This window comes from Phacochoerus africanus, chromosome 1, assembly GCF_016906955.1.
Source record: "Phacochoerus africanus isolate WHEZ1 chromosome 1, ROS_Pafr_v1, whole genome shotgun sequence".
Taxonomy (NCBI): Eukaryota; Metazoa; Chordata; class Mammalia; order Artiodactyla; family Suidae; genus Phacochoerus; species Phacochoerus africanus.
The window spans coordinates 148,167,055-148,182,585 of NC_062544.1; the positions used below are offsets into that span (position 1 = coordinate 148,167,055).

At 43.7% G+C, this 15,531-nt stretch overlaps 1 pseudogene; it reads left to right on the plus strand.

The window, feature by feature from the left end:
- The first annotated feature begins 4,939 nt into the window (after positions 1-4,939).
- On the plus strand, positions 4,940-5,224 carry LOC125112439 (small ubiquitin-related modifier 2-like; annotated as a pseudogene).
- The last annotated feature ends 10,307 nt before the right edge of the window (positions 5,225-15,531 follow it).

A 15,531-nucleotide genomic window follows, 5' to 3' on the forward strand; every position in this document is an offset into this window, starting at 1 on the left:
GTTTTTTTGTTGTTGGGTTTTTATTTTTGTTTTTGTTTGGTCTTTTTAGGGCCACACCCATGGCATATGGAGATTCCCAGGCCAGGGGTTGAATCAGAGCTGTAGCAGCCTGCCTAAGCCACAGCCACAGCAATGCCAGATCCCAGCTGTGTCTGTGACCTATACCACAACTCACAGCAATGCTGGATCCTTAACCCACTGAGTGAGGCCAAGGATAGAACCTGCATCCTCATGGATGCTAGCCAGGTTTGTTTCCACTGAGCCATGATGGGAATTTCTTGGTTTGTTTGTTTTTTACCACACCTGAGAATGCAGAAGTTCCTGGTCCAGGGATCAAATCTGGGTCAGAGCAGCAACCTGAGCTGTTGCAGTGACAATGCCAGCTCCTTAAACTGCTAGGCCATTAGGGAACTTCTGCATTTTTCAGAGAAGAATTGAAGCATAAGAAGGTGAAACAGCTTGCCCAGATCACTAGGCAGAAGCTGTCTTTATATATAACATGTCCTGGAACACTGCAAACTTCAACCTTTTTTCTTCAATGAGCATAAGACCTACAGTCGAGAGTGGGAATAAGTGGGTAAGTTTTACACACAAAGATGTCAGCTGTTGAAAGATGTCAGATGTTGAAATTCAAGGAAGGAGGAATTCTGAGTGTGCTCAGGGTTTGCAAGCCTGTGAGCAAAAGCCCTGTTTTCCTGGGACTCTGTGTGTGCAGTGGAGGCCACCACCCAGAAGGGTGGGTGAGATCCTGGGGGTCACAAGGAGGGGGAAGGAACTGGAGACTGAAGCTTGTCACCCATCCCTGGAGACCTACAGTGTCATAAGCTGTGCAAAGATGATGAGCATCCCCAGGGAACAAGGACACACTCTTCCAATCAGCAAACAGAGCAGACAGCTTGCACAATCTCCCTGCCCCCCCTGGAGTGTGTCACCATGATGTCACCTTGTTTATTCCCCGTGTGGGAATCAGGTCCCACTGGGGCTTGATTAACCGCCAGCCACAGAGAGTGAAATGACAGTGCTTTTAAACTTATTCTTCAGACCCTCAGGAGCTCCTCATCTAACTCGGAAGTAAATCATAGGGTTGTTTAATCTTTGCTCTGATTCTGCGATTTAGAAGCAATTCTATGTCATTCCCCTTCAATCACTGGGCATGTCATCACTTAAGTGCAGTGTGAAAATCATCCATGCAGACAAACCATATTCATGGCAAGTCCCTTCCAGGTCCAGACAGGAGGGGGGCCTGGGAAAAGGTGCTACCTAAGGATGGTTCCATCCCCATGGATTAGCAACTGAGGCATGGGGATGTTTAAGAAACAATTAGAGTTGTACTAGGAGCCTTTAAAGGAGATGAACATGACCCATAGGAGCACATGACAGGGGGCAAAGGACGCCTCCCTACAGAGCTGATGTCCAACTGGGACCGGGAGGTAGGTAGGGTAGGAGTGAGGCAGGTGACAGAAGGAAAGAACAGCATGTATGAAAGCAGGAGACAAGACAATTCCAGCTGCATGAAGGGTAGGAAGTCAGAGGGAGGGCACCTCAAGGATGAGCAGCTGGGGCAGATCATCTGGGACTCCATAGGCCAGGTTAGGGTGTGAGCATTTTTAGGGCTCTTTCTTTCTTTCTTTCTTTCTTTCTTTCTTTCTTTCTTTCTTTCTTCTCTCTCTCTCTCTCCTCTTTCTTTCTCTCTCTCTCTCCTCTTTCTTTCTTTCTTTCTCTCTTTCTCCCTTTCTCTCTTTCTTTTTTGCTTTTTAGGGCCACACCCGCGGTATATGGTTTCCAGGCTAGGGGTCTAATCGGAGATGCAGCTGCCACCATACATCACAGCCACAGCAATGCAGGATCCAAGCCATGTCTGCAACCTACATCACAGCTCACAGCAATGGTGGATCCTTAACCCACTGAACAAGGCCAGGGATTGAACCCACAACCGCATGGATACTAGTTGGATTCGTTTCTGCTGTGCCACTACGGGAACTCTGGTTTTTCATTTTTTAAGGGTGATGGAAAATTCAAGGATTTTAGGCAGGGAGTGACATGATGGTCTCTGTGACAGAGGGATGGATGGAAGGGAGAGGTGGGCAGCCAGGGGAGAGGCCATTGCTGCTGTGGAGGTGAGGAATCAAGGTGTCTTGGGCAGGGATGGAGAGGATCTAATGGTTTGAGAGATGTTTAAGAGCAAGGATTAGCAGGATTTGGTGAGATTAAGGACTGCTGAGATTATGTAAAAGCAACTCCTTTTCATCTCTCTCATAAAAGATTTTCATCAGGGATTCACTGGCTAATGCGTGGTATTAATTAGTTCCTTTCTGTACTATTAAGTGATCTCCTGTTTAGGAGCTAAGGTTGAGCAATGGGGCTTCCATTCTCAGGGCAAATTCTTATTAGGCATCTTTCAAGTGCCAGACACTGTCCTAGGCACCAGGAATACAAATTTTAAAAAATGACATATTATCTATTTGAGGTGGAAAGAGCGTTGGAACTAGCAGACATAGGTTCAGATTCCTGCCTCACCACCTCCTGGCCTCTGGAGGAAATTTGATTGAAGTCCTTTACCCTTTTGGAGTCTCAGTTTGTAACATGGGGATCAAAACACCCAACTTCCAGAATTGGTGTGTGGATTAATGAGAAAATGTATGGAAAACAAGCACAGGGTGTGACGCAGTAAATAGTCACCCCTTCCACCAGCTCCTCCTCTTTCCAGGGTTAATCATCTAGATTAAAACCAAATTCTAGGAGTTCCCGTCATGGCGCAGTGGTTAACGAATCAGACTGGGAACCATGAGGTTGCGGGTTCGATCCCTGCCCTTGCTCAGTGGGTTAACGATCCGGCGTTGCCGTGAGCTGTGGTGTAGGTTGCAGATGCGGCTCGGATCCCGAGTTGCTGTGGCTCTGGCGTAGGCCGGTGGCTACAGCTCCGATTGGACCCCTAGCCTGGGAACCTCCATATGCCGTGGGAGCGGCCCAAGAAATAGCAACAACAACAACAACAACAACAAAAAGACAAAAGACAAAAAAAAAAAAACCAAATTCTATAAATCAGGTTTAAGAAAACATCCCTCAGTAGAAAACACACAAGATGATGGACCTAATAATAATATTTCCATAACACACAATTGTAGTTATTCTGGATGGGCAAGTTGCCGCCCTCCCAGGAAGGTTTCCAATGTAAGGAAATATGTTTTTGGCTCTGTGTCTTAGCACTGCTTCTTCCTTATAGACGCTGGCATTCTGGTTTGCACGCTCATTCTGAGGACGCTCTCCCCCACCCCCCAGCCCCCCGGCTCTCTGCTTTCTCCTGCTTCCCGTCCAGGTTTCTGGTGGCCACCATCCAGCCCCTTGAGCTCCTGGTCTGGAATCAAGTGTCATGTTGGTGCTCTGGGTGCCTGCACTGTGCTCTCCACACACACGGGGAAAGGCAGATCCAGGCGCCCATCACTGGAAAGGCTGGCCCAGGCCTTGGCCCCTCACTTCCAGAGACTTACCTGTACAAGCCATAGGTCCACAGAGCTGCAGATTTCTTAGCCTCCTTTCTCATGTGTATGTCTGTGTGTGAGCGCACATGGGAGAACAAAGAGGATGCCCTTAGGCCCTGATTTTCAGCAGGGGGCCTGAGACTGCCCTATCCCCTCGATTGATGCCCCTGCCGCTCCTGTGGTTACCGACTCCTGGTCACCTGTGCCTGCTTTTCCACCCAGGGTCCTGCCAGCCTATTTATCACTCTCTGTGTTCCATTTATGTTCCACAGAGATAGTTATTACATCTTTCAATGTGGCTATTTTTTTTTTCTCCCTCTTCTCATAGTTTTCTATCATTTCATATATTTGGAGCAGGGGAAAGTGTCAAAGTCTGACCTTACGACATCACTTGACCAGCAGCCTCCCAGAACCTTTGCACATGCCTCTGTTAGCCCACTCTTACCTTGTATTAAAAGTGCTTACACTGTTGACTGCACCATTTGCCCAAAGCCATAGGTCAGGCTGCAGAGCCAGGATTTGAACCTGTCTATTGACTCCAAGATCTCTTGTCTAGAACACTGAAGAATGCATAACTGGCATAAAACAGGTGCTCAATTAATTTTTTTTGGTCTATTTAGTGCCACATCTATGGCATATGGAGGTTCCCAGGCTAGGGGTTGAATCAGACCTGCAGCTGCCAGCCGACGCCACAGCCACAGCAACGCCAGATCTGAGCCACATCTGTGACCTAAGCCTCAGCTTGCAGCAAGGTCAGATCCTTAACCCACTGAGTGAGGCCACGGATTGGACCTGCATCCTCATGGATACTAGTTGGGTTCTTAACCTGCTGAGCCACAGTGGGAACTCCACAATTAATGTTTGTTGAGTGACTTAGTCTTGGGTTCTCATTACTATCTTCTAATGACAGATTTTTTTTTTCTTTTCTTTCTTTTTTTTTTTTTTTTTTTTTTTTTGGCCACCAGCAGCATATGGAGATGCCAGGCAGGGATTAGATCCTACCTATGCTGCAGCTGTAGCAATGAAAAATCCTTTAACCCACAGAGCTGGGCCAGGGATTGAACCTGCATCCTAGTGCCAATCTTGTTGCACCACATCGAGAATTCCTCCATTACTATCTTCTAGATTCATCATAATCCTTCTTTTTTTGTTTGTTTGTTAGTTTGTCATCCTTTTAGGGCCCTACGGCAATGTGGGATCCTTCACTCACTAAGAGAGGCCAGGGTTTGAACCCGTGTCCTCATGGATACTAGTCGGGTTTGTTACCACTGAGCCGCAATGGGAATTCCAATCCTTTGTTTTCTCTTCCTTGAGCTAACCCACTCTTTAGAAATGCAAGGTCACCCCACTGCTGCCGCCTCCTCCTTCTGCCGCTCTTGGTGCTGCTTGCGTGTGCTTGTATGGTGAGGACCTTGTACCTCTTTTGTGAAGCGGCAGCTGAGGAGACTCCAGTGCACGCCATGGCCGATGAAAAGCCCCAGGAAGGAGTCAAGAGAGAACAACGATCATATTAATTTGAAGGTGATGGGGCAGGATGCTTCTGTGGTGCAGTTTAAGATTAAGAGGCATACACCACTTAGTAAACTAATGAAAGCCTATTGTGAATGACACAGTTTGTCAGTGAGGCAGATGAGATGCCGATTGGATGGGCAGCCAATCAATGAACCAGACACATTGCACAGTTGGAAATGGAGGGTGAAGATACAACGGATGTGTTCCAGCAGCAGACGGGAGGTATCTACTAAAAAGGGAACCTGCTACTTTACTCTAGAATTCTGTTCCTCCAGACCAAGAAGACATTCTCAATTAGAAAACCACAATTTGGTTCTACCACATCCTAACTACTACAGTATACTTGTCTCTATTCTTTCATTTTCTCCTTCCCCATTCCTTTGTTGTACTTAAAATAACCGGTGTATGTGCACAAGCATATTGCATTTTTTTTTTAAACTAAATGGCCAATGGTATGTTTTGATTGACATCAAATGCAGCCGGGATGGGGAAAAATACTGGTTCTGTGAACATACCCCCTTTCTCCATTAGTGGCATGCTCATTCATTTCTTACCTTTATATTCCAGTAAGTTATTTTGCTCTCAATGTTTAACCAGAAAAAAAAAAAACCATAAAAATTCTTGCATATTTTGTTCAATTGGAGACTTTTAATGTTTTTTATCACTGCAAAACCAAGGACAATTTTATAACTTTTTGGTATGTAGCTGTTACATGCAGGGCAATCTGTCTTTAAGTAGGGGTACATTACTCTAAAAGAAATGAGTCCTACAGAATGAACTTCTTTGCAGAACAGATACTGACTCACAGACTTTGAAAAACTTATGGTCTCCAAAGGAGACAGTTTGGGGGGTGGCGGGATGCGCTGGGATTGTGGGTTGGAAATCCTATAAAATTGGATTGTGATGATCATGGTACAACTATAAATGTAATAAGTTCATTGAATAATAAAAAAAATTCCTGTTAAAAAATAAATAATAAAAGAAGTGAGTCCTAGATAGTTTTTCCTTCATGTCAAGCATCTTCTTGTTTAAATAAATATATTGTTTAAAATGAAACAAAAGAAAAAAGAAATGCAAGGTTGCTGAACACCCAACCCTTCCCTACTCTGCCCTGCCTGTGCACATTGCAAACATTATAATCAGTCAGACTCTCTCACAGTCTGGACCCTGCTGCATGACCCGGCATTCCGCGCACACACACTAATTGATGAGCATTTGCCCTCCCAGTGTAGACTCACATTTTTCTTTTACCAATTGAATGTCCTCAATGTCTTGAAAAACAAATAATAAAAAGTTATAAATTAGGTTCATGCAGTGGGCTCCTTCTAATGTTCTGGAATTTTTACTTCCCACTCTAATTTTGGCCTAAAACATGAAAAACAAACACATTTAGAAATAATACAGGAGTTCCTGTTGTGGTTCAGTGGAAATGAATCTGACTAGTATCCCATGAGGATGTGGCTTCAATGCCCGGCCTCGCTCAGTGGGTTAAGGATCCGGCGTGGCCATGAGCTGTAGTGTAGGCCGCAGACATGGCTCAGAACTTGTGTTGCTGTGGCTGTGGCGTGGGCTAGCAGCTACAGCTCTGCAGACATGGCTCAGAACTTGTGTTGCTGTGGCTGTGGCGTGGGCTAGCAGCTACAGCTCTGATTCAGCCCCCGGCCTGGGAACCTCCATATGCCATGGGTGTGGCCCTAGAAAAGACGAAAAAAAAGGAAAAGAATAAAAGAAATAATACAATTCTGTGATCCTGGTTATCTGTAAACAGACTACAACTAAGAACATTTTCTATAATTTTCTACAATGTTATATTTGAACAAAACTCAGTTTCTCTCACTCATTTTCATACCAAACCAGTGAGGCAGGTATTACCATTCTTTCTTTTTTCCCAGTGAAGAAACTGAAGCACAGAGAAGTTAAATGAATTGGCTAAAGTTGCACAGTATGTATGTGGCAGAACATGTAACACAATGCAGATCTTTTTATATCTAATCTTTGCACAGCCTAGTATATCAGTGCTATTTCTACTGTTTTTTTTTTTTTTTTTTCCTAAAACACTGCTTTTCAAGTGCTGGACATGTGAATATGAACTTCACGATCATTTTTGTTTCAAAATTATCTTTGACTAGAAAGATAAAAACATTCACAGAATCACTGATTTTTATTTGTTACAGATCCCTTTTTTGTGTGTATTTGTTTGTATTATTTCATTTTGCTTTATTGCTTGTCTTTGACATTTTATCCATATAGTACTGTGAATGCCAGAGGGACTATTTTGCATCCTCAGTGAGGTGCCAGCCCCAGACACAAGTTTGCAGAGCTCTTCCAAATAGTTACCCCAGAGGTTACACAACCTGAAAGCTCAGGCTTGCCATCGAGGTCCCAAGTCACATATTCTTACTCTTTTCAAAAAAAGGTAAATGAATAAATGTATAACCAAATTTGTTTGAAGTTGCACCCAAGCTTTTCACGGATACCACAAATCTCATGCATTTTTAAAAAGAGCCTTTTAAGAACAGGTATCTTGTGTTTTAGCAAGGAAAAATACAAAAATTGTCAGATCATGATTTGTATGAAATGCTCTGTGACTCAGTCAACCACTAGCTGACCTCAGGATGCAAATCTCAGCTTCTACCCAACTCCCCTGCTACCGCCCCACCCTGGGGTTTTCCCACACTGTTTTTGTAGCTTTCACTTAAAATAATGTTAGCTGGAGCCTTCAGTGTAACCAGGCCATTGCTCTCTAACTTTGACTGTTCCTCCAGCAGAACAGACAATAGAAGCTGTCCCTCTCACTTGTTAAGTATAAACCCACTGTCGAGTGGAGCCAAGGGCCTACTGGACTCAAGGCTTTTATCATCAGCCCTAGTGACCTACAAATATCTGTCAGGGACAACACTGTGCAAATCACCATCCCAGGTATTATCATCATCATCATAACTGCCTTACTATGGGGCATGTACCGAGCCTTTCACATGAATTAGTTATTCATGTAATTTTAACCTTCACAGCACCTCTAATTTTCTTTTCACAAATAACAAAGTTGAGACTTAAGAAGCTTAGAAACGTTATCTAAAGCCCCAGTGCCAAAAGAGGTAAGGACAGGATTCCAAACTGAGTGACTTCTGGGTTTCAAGTCCTCATGACACCCAATGTCAAGTATGTATAATACACATATATGTGTGTGCGCGCACACACACACACACACACACACAGAAGCATATATGTTGAGTTACTATAAGATGTAAGATTATAGTTTATAGACATTGAAACATATATCAATGATTCTGTTGTTTTCTTTTCACCTTGTGGAGTCAATAAACAATTTGGGGGCATTCAACACTTTGGTCAACTCTTGAAAAATTCATAGCATGGATGACCTAGGCCTGTGGTTTCCAGCAAGTAAAGGATGCCACAAATAGCAACATCTTTTAAAGAGCAGGGACGTGATGCTCCTGGGAAATTCTTATTTTAGGTGGAGAGGAATAGGAAAGAGATCGATGTTTTCAAATTAAACTTCTTAATTTTAGATCACTCTAGATTCCGTGAAGTTGTAATTAATAGAGAGAGATCCTATGTACTTTTTACCCAGTTTCTCTCAGTGGTAACACCATGAAAAACTATAGTACAAACTAGAACAAATAACTTTAAAATCTGTATGGCAACACAGAAGACCCTGAATAGCTAAAACAATCTTGAGAAAAAAAGAACAGAGCTGGAGGTATCAGGCTCCCTGACTTTAGACTATATTACAAAGCCACTCATTAAAACCATATGGTATTGGCACAAAAGCAGACACATAGATCAATGGATCAGAATAGAGAAGTCATAAATAAACCTAAACACCTAAAGCCCATTAATCTAGGACAAAAGAGGCAAGAATATACAATGGAGAAAAGACAATCTCTTCAATAAGTGGTTCTGGGAAAACTGGACAGCTACAGGTATAAGAATGAAATTAAAACATTCTCTAACACCGTATACAAAAATAAACCCAAAATGGATTAAAGACCCAAATGTAAGACCATAAACCATAAAACTCTGAGAGGAAAACATAGGCAGAACACTCTTTGATATAAATTGTAATGATTATGTCATTAAATAATCTCTCTCCTAAAGCGAAGGAAATAAAAGCAAAAAATAAACAAAGGAGACCTAATTAAACTTATAAGCTTTTGTACAGCAAAGGAAACCATCCACACAACAAAAAGACATCCTATTGAATGGGAGAAAATATTTGCAAATGATATGACCGATAAAGGGTTAATATCCAAAATACATAAACTGTTCATACAACTCAACATCAAAAAAACAAGCAACCTTATTAAAAAATGGACAGAAGACCTGAATGAACATTTTTTTCAAAGAGGACATGCAGGCAGCCAACAGGAACATGAGAAGATTGCTAATCATCAGGCAAACGCAAATCAAGACCGGAGAGAGCACCTCATACTGGTCAGAATAATTATCATCAAAAAGAACACAAATAGGACTTCCCATTGTGGGGCAGTGGAAACAAATCCGACTAGGAACCATGAGGTTTCTGGTTCGATCCCTGGCCTTGTTCAGTGGGTTAAGGATCTGGCATAGCCGTGAGATGTGGTGCAGGTCACAGATGCGGCTCGGATTTGGCGTTGCTGTGGCTGTGGTGTAAGCTGGCAGCTGTAGCTCTGATTAGACCCCTAGCCTGGGAATTTCCATATGCCACAGGTGCAGCCCTAAAAAGCAAAAAACAAACAAACAAACAAAAACCACAAAAAAAACACAACACAAATTTTGTTGAGGATGTGGAGAAAAGGGAACTCTCATACACTATTAATGGGAAAGTAAATTGGTGCAGTCACTGTGGAAAACAGTATGGAGGTTTCTTAGAAAACTAGAAGAACTACCATATGACCCAGTAATTCCACTCCTGGGTATATATTCAAAAGAAACAAAAACACTAAATTGAAATGATGCATGCATCCCAATGTTCATAGCAGCATTATTTACAATGGCCAAGAAATGGAAACAACCTAAGTGTCCATCAACAGGTGAATGGATAAAGATGTGGTGAGCACACACACACACACACACACACACACACACACAATGAGATATTACTCAGCCATAAGAAAGAATGAATTTTGCTATTTACTATTTGCAATAACATGGATGGCCTTGAAGAGTATTATGCTAAGTGGAATAAGCTAGAGAAAGAAAGACAAATACTGTGTGATATCACTTAATCTAAAAAAATGCAACAAACAAGAGAATATATATATATAAAAGAAGTAGGCCCACAGATACAGAAAACAAATTAGTGGTTACCAGTGGGGAGAAGGAAGGGTGGATGGACCACACAGGGGTAGGGGGTTCAGAGGTACAAACTTATGAAATAAGCTATAAGGATATATTATACAATATAGGGATATAGCCATTATTTTATAATAATTATACATAATTTTAAAACTGTGAATCACTATATCAAACACCTGAAACATATAATATTGTAAATCGACAATACAATTTAAAAACTTATAGTTCAATTTCCCAGTCAGAATATTGAATTGATAGAATTCACCAACTTTAGCTCTATTCAATGCAGAGCACACACACACAAAAAAACCACACATATTTGTAATCCACTAGCATAAAATTAACTCATTTAGTTATTTATTTTTCTCTCTCAGATTGGCTCTGTGTTGGCCCTCGTTTTTTTTTTTTTTTTTTTTTTAAAGGGAAACACCCATGGCATAGATAGTCCCAGGCTAGGGGTCAAATTGGAGATACAGGTGCCAGCCTGCACCACAGCTCACAACAACGCCAGATCCTTAACCCACTGAGCAAGGTTAAGGAATCTCATGGGTCCAAGTCAGGTTTGTTAACTGCTGAGCCATGAAAGGAACTTCAAAATTAACTCATTTGAAGTGTACAGTTCAATTATTTTAGTATAGTCACAAAGTTGTACAGCTATCACCACTATCTGATTCCAGAACATCTTTATCAACCCAAAAAGAAACTCCCTGCCCATTAGCAGTTACTGCTCTGCTCATCTCTTGCCCCACCTCCATTCCCACTCATCCTAGGCCATCATAAATCTATTTTCTGTCTCCGTGGATTTGCCCATTCCGGACGTATCACATAAATGCAATCATACAATGTGTGGCCTTTTGCGATTGTTTTTTTTTCACTTAGCGTACTGTTTGCAAGGTTCATCCATCCCATGGCACATACCAGAATTGCATTCCTTTCGAAGGCTGCATAATATTTCATTGTATGGGATACATTACATTTTATTTACCCATTTATCAATCGATGAACATTTATGTTGTTTCTGTGCTGTTTGAATAATGCTGCTGTTACTATCTCCATGCATGCTTTTGTGTGGAGGCATGTTTTCATTCCTCCTGAGTCTGTCCATACTTAGGAGTGGAATTGCTGGATCATTTGGAGACTCTATGGAAGCGACAAACTTTTCTACAGCATCTGCACCATTCCCACCAGCAGTGTACAAGGGTTTCAATTAGCCTTCACTAACACATGTGTCTTTCCGATTATGGCCATCCTAGTGGATGTGAAGCAGTATCTCATTAATTAATAATGTTGAGCATCTTTTCATGTACTTATTGGCCATTTGTATATTTTTGGATGAAGGTAAACTACTTTTTTTTTTTTTGGTCTTTTTTGGGCTGTACTCACAACATATGGAGGTTCCCAGGCTAGGAGTTGAATCAGAGCTACAGCTGCCGGCCTATATCACAGCCAAGGCAATGCAGGATCTGAGCCGCATCTGTGACTTACACCACAGGTAACAATGCCAGATCCTTAACCCTCTGAGGGAGGCCAGAGGTCGAACCCATGACCTCATGGTTCCTAGTTGGATTTGTTTCCACTGTGTCACAATGGGAACTCCATAAGTTAAACTAGTTTAAAACGTGCTGAGCGTACTTGATGATAAAGGAAATGTAAAAATGTGTTTACTGAATTTTGATATTAGAATAGAAGAAAAAAAGGTATGTGTTTACACACTCACTCATTAAAACATTTTCTGAGCATCTATAATATTCCAGCTACCAGGCAGAACAGAAGAAACTCCACCGTCAATCACAAGAGGTGGCAGAGAGATGTCACAGGCAGGGTCCTGGCACTTTTATAAAGGTCTGTTTCTGACTTATCATCCAAATGATTCATCTTTGTTCTTGGCAGGGGCAGAAGGGCAGTGAGACAAGGTCTCTGATCTCTAGTAGCTCACTGTCTAATGGGGAGACAAATACATAAACACGTCACTGCGATCCCACATGGTCAATGCAATGGCGGTTGTCTGTCCACAGAGCGGGGAGCAATTAATTGTGCTGAGTATCTAGGAAGGGTACATAGGAGAAGTGACATTTGAATGTGGCATTAAAAGATGTCTAGAGGCTTGACAGATGGAGAAAGCAGAAGGGTATTCTAGGCTGGACAAAGGTGTGACATCAGAGCTTATCACAAGCAGAGGGGCAGGGGGAGCAGATGGAAGTGGAGATGGAAGGGAGGGAGGGCCAGGTTGTGTCAGCCACACGAAGGAGCATTTGTCTACATGATGTGGATTTGGAGCGGATTTTTTTTGGCCATGCCCACAGCATGTACAAGTTTCCGGGATCAAACCTGCACCATAGCAGGGCCCAAGTTGCTTCGGTGACAACACAAGATCCTTAGCCCATTGTGCCACAAAAGAACTGGAGATTTTTTGTTTGTTTAAGCAATAGAGTGGTGTGATTGGATCTGAGGTTTAAGAGCTCAGTCTGGGGCAGCCAGGTAGATGAATTAAGAGGTGAGCAAACTCTCTAAAGGGCCAAATAGTAAATATTTTTGGCTTTGCCAAAATAAGATCTTCATCTCTCCTTTTTACCTCTGCTGTTGCAGCATGAAGGCAGCCGGAGACAGTACTCAAATATATAAGCCTGGCTGTGTGGGAAAACAGCTTTATTTACAAAACCAGGCAGAGTCTGTTCCTTAGGAGCGTGGTGGTTTACTGACTGCTACTTCAGACCAAAGGAAGAATGGAAGCAAGCAGACCCCTGATTATCCAGAAGTTCTCTTGTTGGTTTTGAAAATCAAAACCGAAGGGAAGTTTTAACTGAGGGAGAGGCTCCCTTCAGAGATCCAGAAGCATCAGGTGCTCAACATGCAGGGGGCTGGAAAGTGGAACTCTGCTTCCCATCCTGACCCAAACCCAGCCAGCCTTTGGTACAAGGCAAGGGGGACCCTCAAGGCCAAAGTACATCATTCATTCAGGCCACTGGAGTTGTCTGTTGGCCCTGGGTTAGCCACGTGGTTGATATGACGCCTAAACCAAGGACAATCCTGCCTGAGGAACCCATATAAAGGAGGGGCCTGGTAACAAGGTCCACTGTCTTGTCAAAGTGTAACTTGGTCCAATTAATTTAGAGAATTTATTCAGGGCACCCTCTGGAACCCAGAGGTGGGATGCACAGGTGGTCCTGGACTAGAGCCAGGAGTGGCAACGTTAGGAGGTGGGGTTTTGCTCGGTGTCTGCAGCAGGCTTTGCAAACCAGCTTTCACCTCCATGAGCAGATGGCTCACTGTCAGCACGGTGTGCAGACACGGAGAAAATTTATATGTGGCCCTATAAGACTATGCAGGCTTTCAAAAAGCCCTTTAAAAGGCTCGGCCTGCTGAGGGAAACTGTTGAGCTCTGCCCTCAGCTGATTCCTGCTGATCCGCCTCTTTGATTGGCTGATGGTGACATAATGTAAGTTCAGGACTGGGATTGGCGGGCGGAGCCGCAGAGCCAGGAAGTGGAGCACAGGAACCGTGAAGGTCCAGAACCGGAACGGAAGTATGGGGGAACCACCAGCTAACATCTTTTAAAGCATCAGGGCCACGTTTTAAATAATAAAGTTGGTCTTCAAGACAGTGATAGCTCTGTACGGTCCCTCAGGTGCATCTGGGTTCCTTTGTGTTGCTTCTGCCTGCTCTGTCCAGAGTGTCTCTCTTTCTCTCCCTGGAGACTCGCAGGCAAGTGCTGACACGTCCCCTCCACTCCCAGTCCCCTTCTCTCTGCCCAGACCTGCTCTCTGCAGCCCTGAGGCAGACAGCCCGCTGCCGCCTGCAGCCCAGGTCAGGCTGAGGGGCGGGGGCCTCCCTGCTCCATCCAGGTGGCCACATGGCAGCATCTCCAGCCATGCCTTTTGCTGGGGCAGGCACACTCCCTGACAAATTCTCCACCAGGCAAAGCCATGGCGAGAGGGGTAAATCTAGCATGTGGGCAGGGAGAGAAGTGTTTTCTTTAATCAGAACCACAACCAGGGACCGGAGCCGGCTCACCTGGTGAGTCACTACACACTCTCTTCTCTTGGCAGGGGACCAAAGGAGAAGAGAATGTGTGCGACAGCTGGTGGCCTCAAGGGACAACGTGGGGACTCTTTAGAAAGGCTCTGAGTTTGCAGAAGGGAACAGCAGGGAAGCCGAATGTGTTGGGATTAGGCAGACTTGCTGTATAATCTGGGCTCCTCCCTGAGTCTCTGTCGCCTCCTCTGTGGGACCCTGGACAGAATTCAAACCTCTCAAGGTCTTTTCCAGCTCCATCTTTCCCTCCAAATGGAACAGTGGTGTTCCAGGAGCCGAACCAAGACTTCCCATGCCAAGAGCATTAACAATACCTGGCTTTTATTAAGCCTCCTACTATGGGCCGGGCAGTGTGCTGGGGCTTTACTGACACTAGCGCTAGTCTTGAGAATAATCCTGCCAAGTAGGTATTATCTCCATTTTAAAGAAGAGGAAGCAGGTTCCAAGAGATTGACTAACTTGCCCACCACCACAGAGTTTATACTCTTGACTTAAAGCCAATTTCTGACTGCAAACTCCAATATGATTTTTTTTTTTTCTTTTAGAGCTGCAACAGTGAAAGAAGGAAGGAAGGAAGGATGGATGGAAGGAAGAAAGAAAAGCTAATGACTAGTCCCTTGTCAATTTCAAATTTTTCTCCCAACATTTTTCTTTGATGACTGCTATCAAAATACTAGTAGAACATCCAAAGCTCTTGGCAAATGGATATTGGGAATGAAATGAATGAAAGACTTTTGGAAACTGGACCCTGAGGAAACTTGTCTGAATCCCCAACGGCTTGCCTCCTCCCTGAACCAGGCTGCTTAAGGCTGTGATTTTGTTGTTTTACATCCGTGTGCACGTTTAATTAAGCAGAACATTTCCAGCCCAGCTGGATGCTAAGTCCGTCAATGTATTCTGAGCTAAATCATGTTTTGGATGAGACAGAGAAATGCAGGTGTTTCATCATCTTCTGCAAAGGAACCCGGCTACCAGGTGTTCTGCCACTGAAAACAGGTTTGAGCACCCTCATTCTGACTCCATGAAGGCACAGCTCATGGGCAGGAAAACTTCCTGGACAAAGAAAGTGAGGGAGAGTCCCCTCACTGCCTTTGAAATCCCAGCCCTGGGATTGTTGGCTTCTCTTCCCTGGCAGTCAGGAGGTATTCTTTCCCTTTGAAGGTACTCCTGGAAAGTTCTCCATCAAATCAGGCTGACCCAGGCAGGCCCT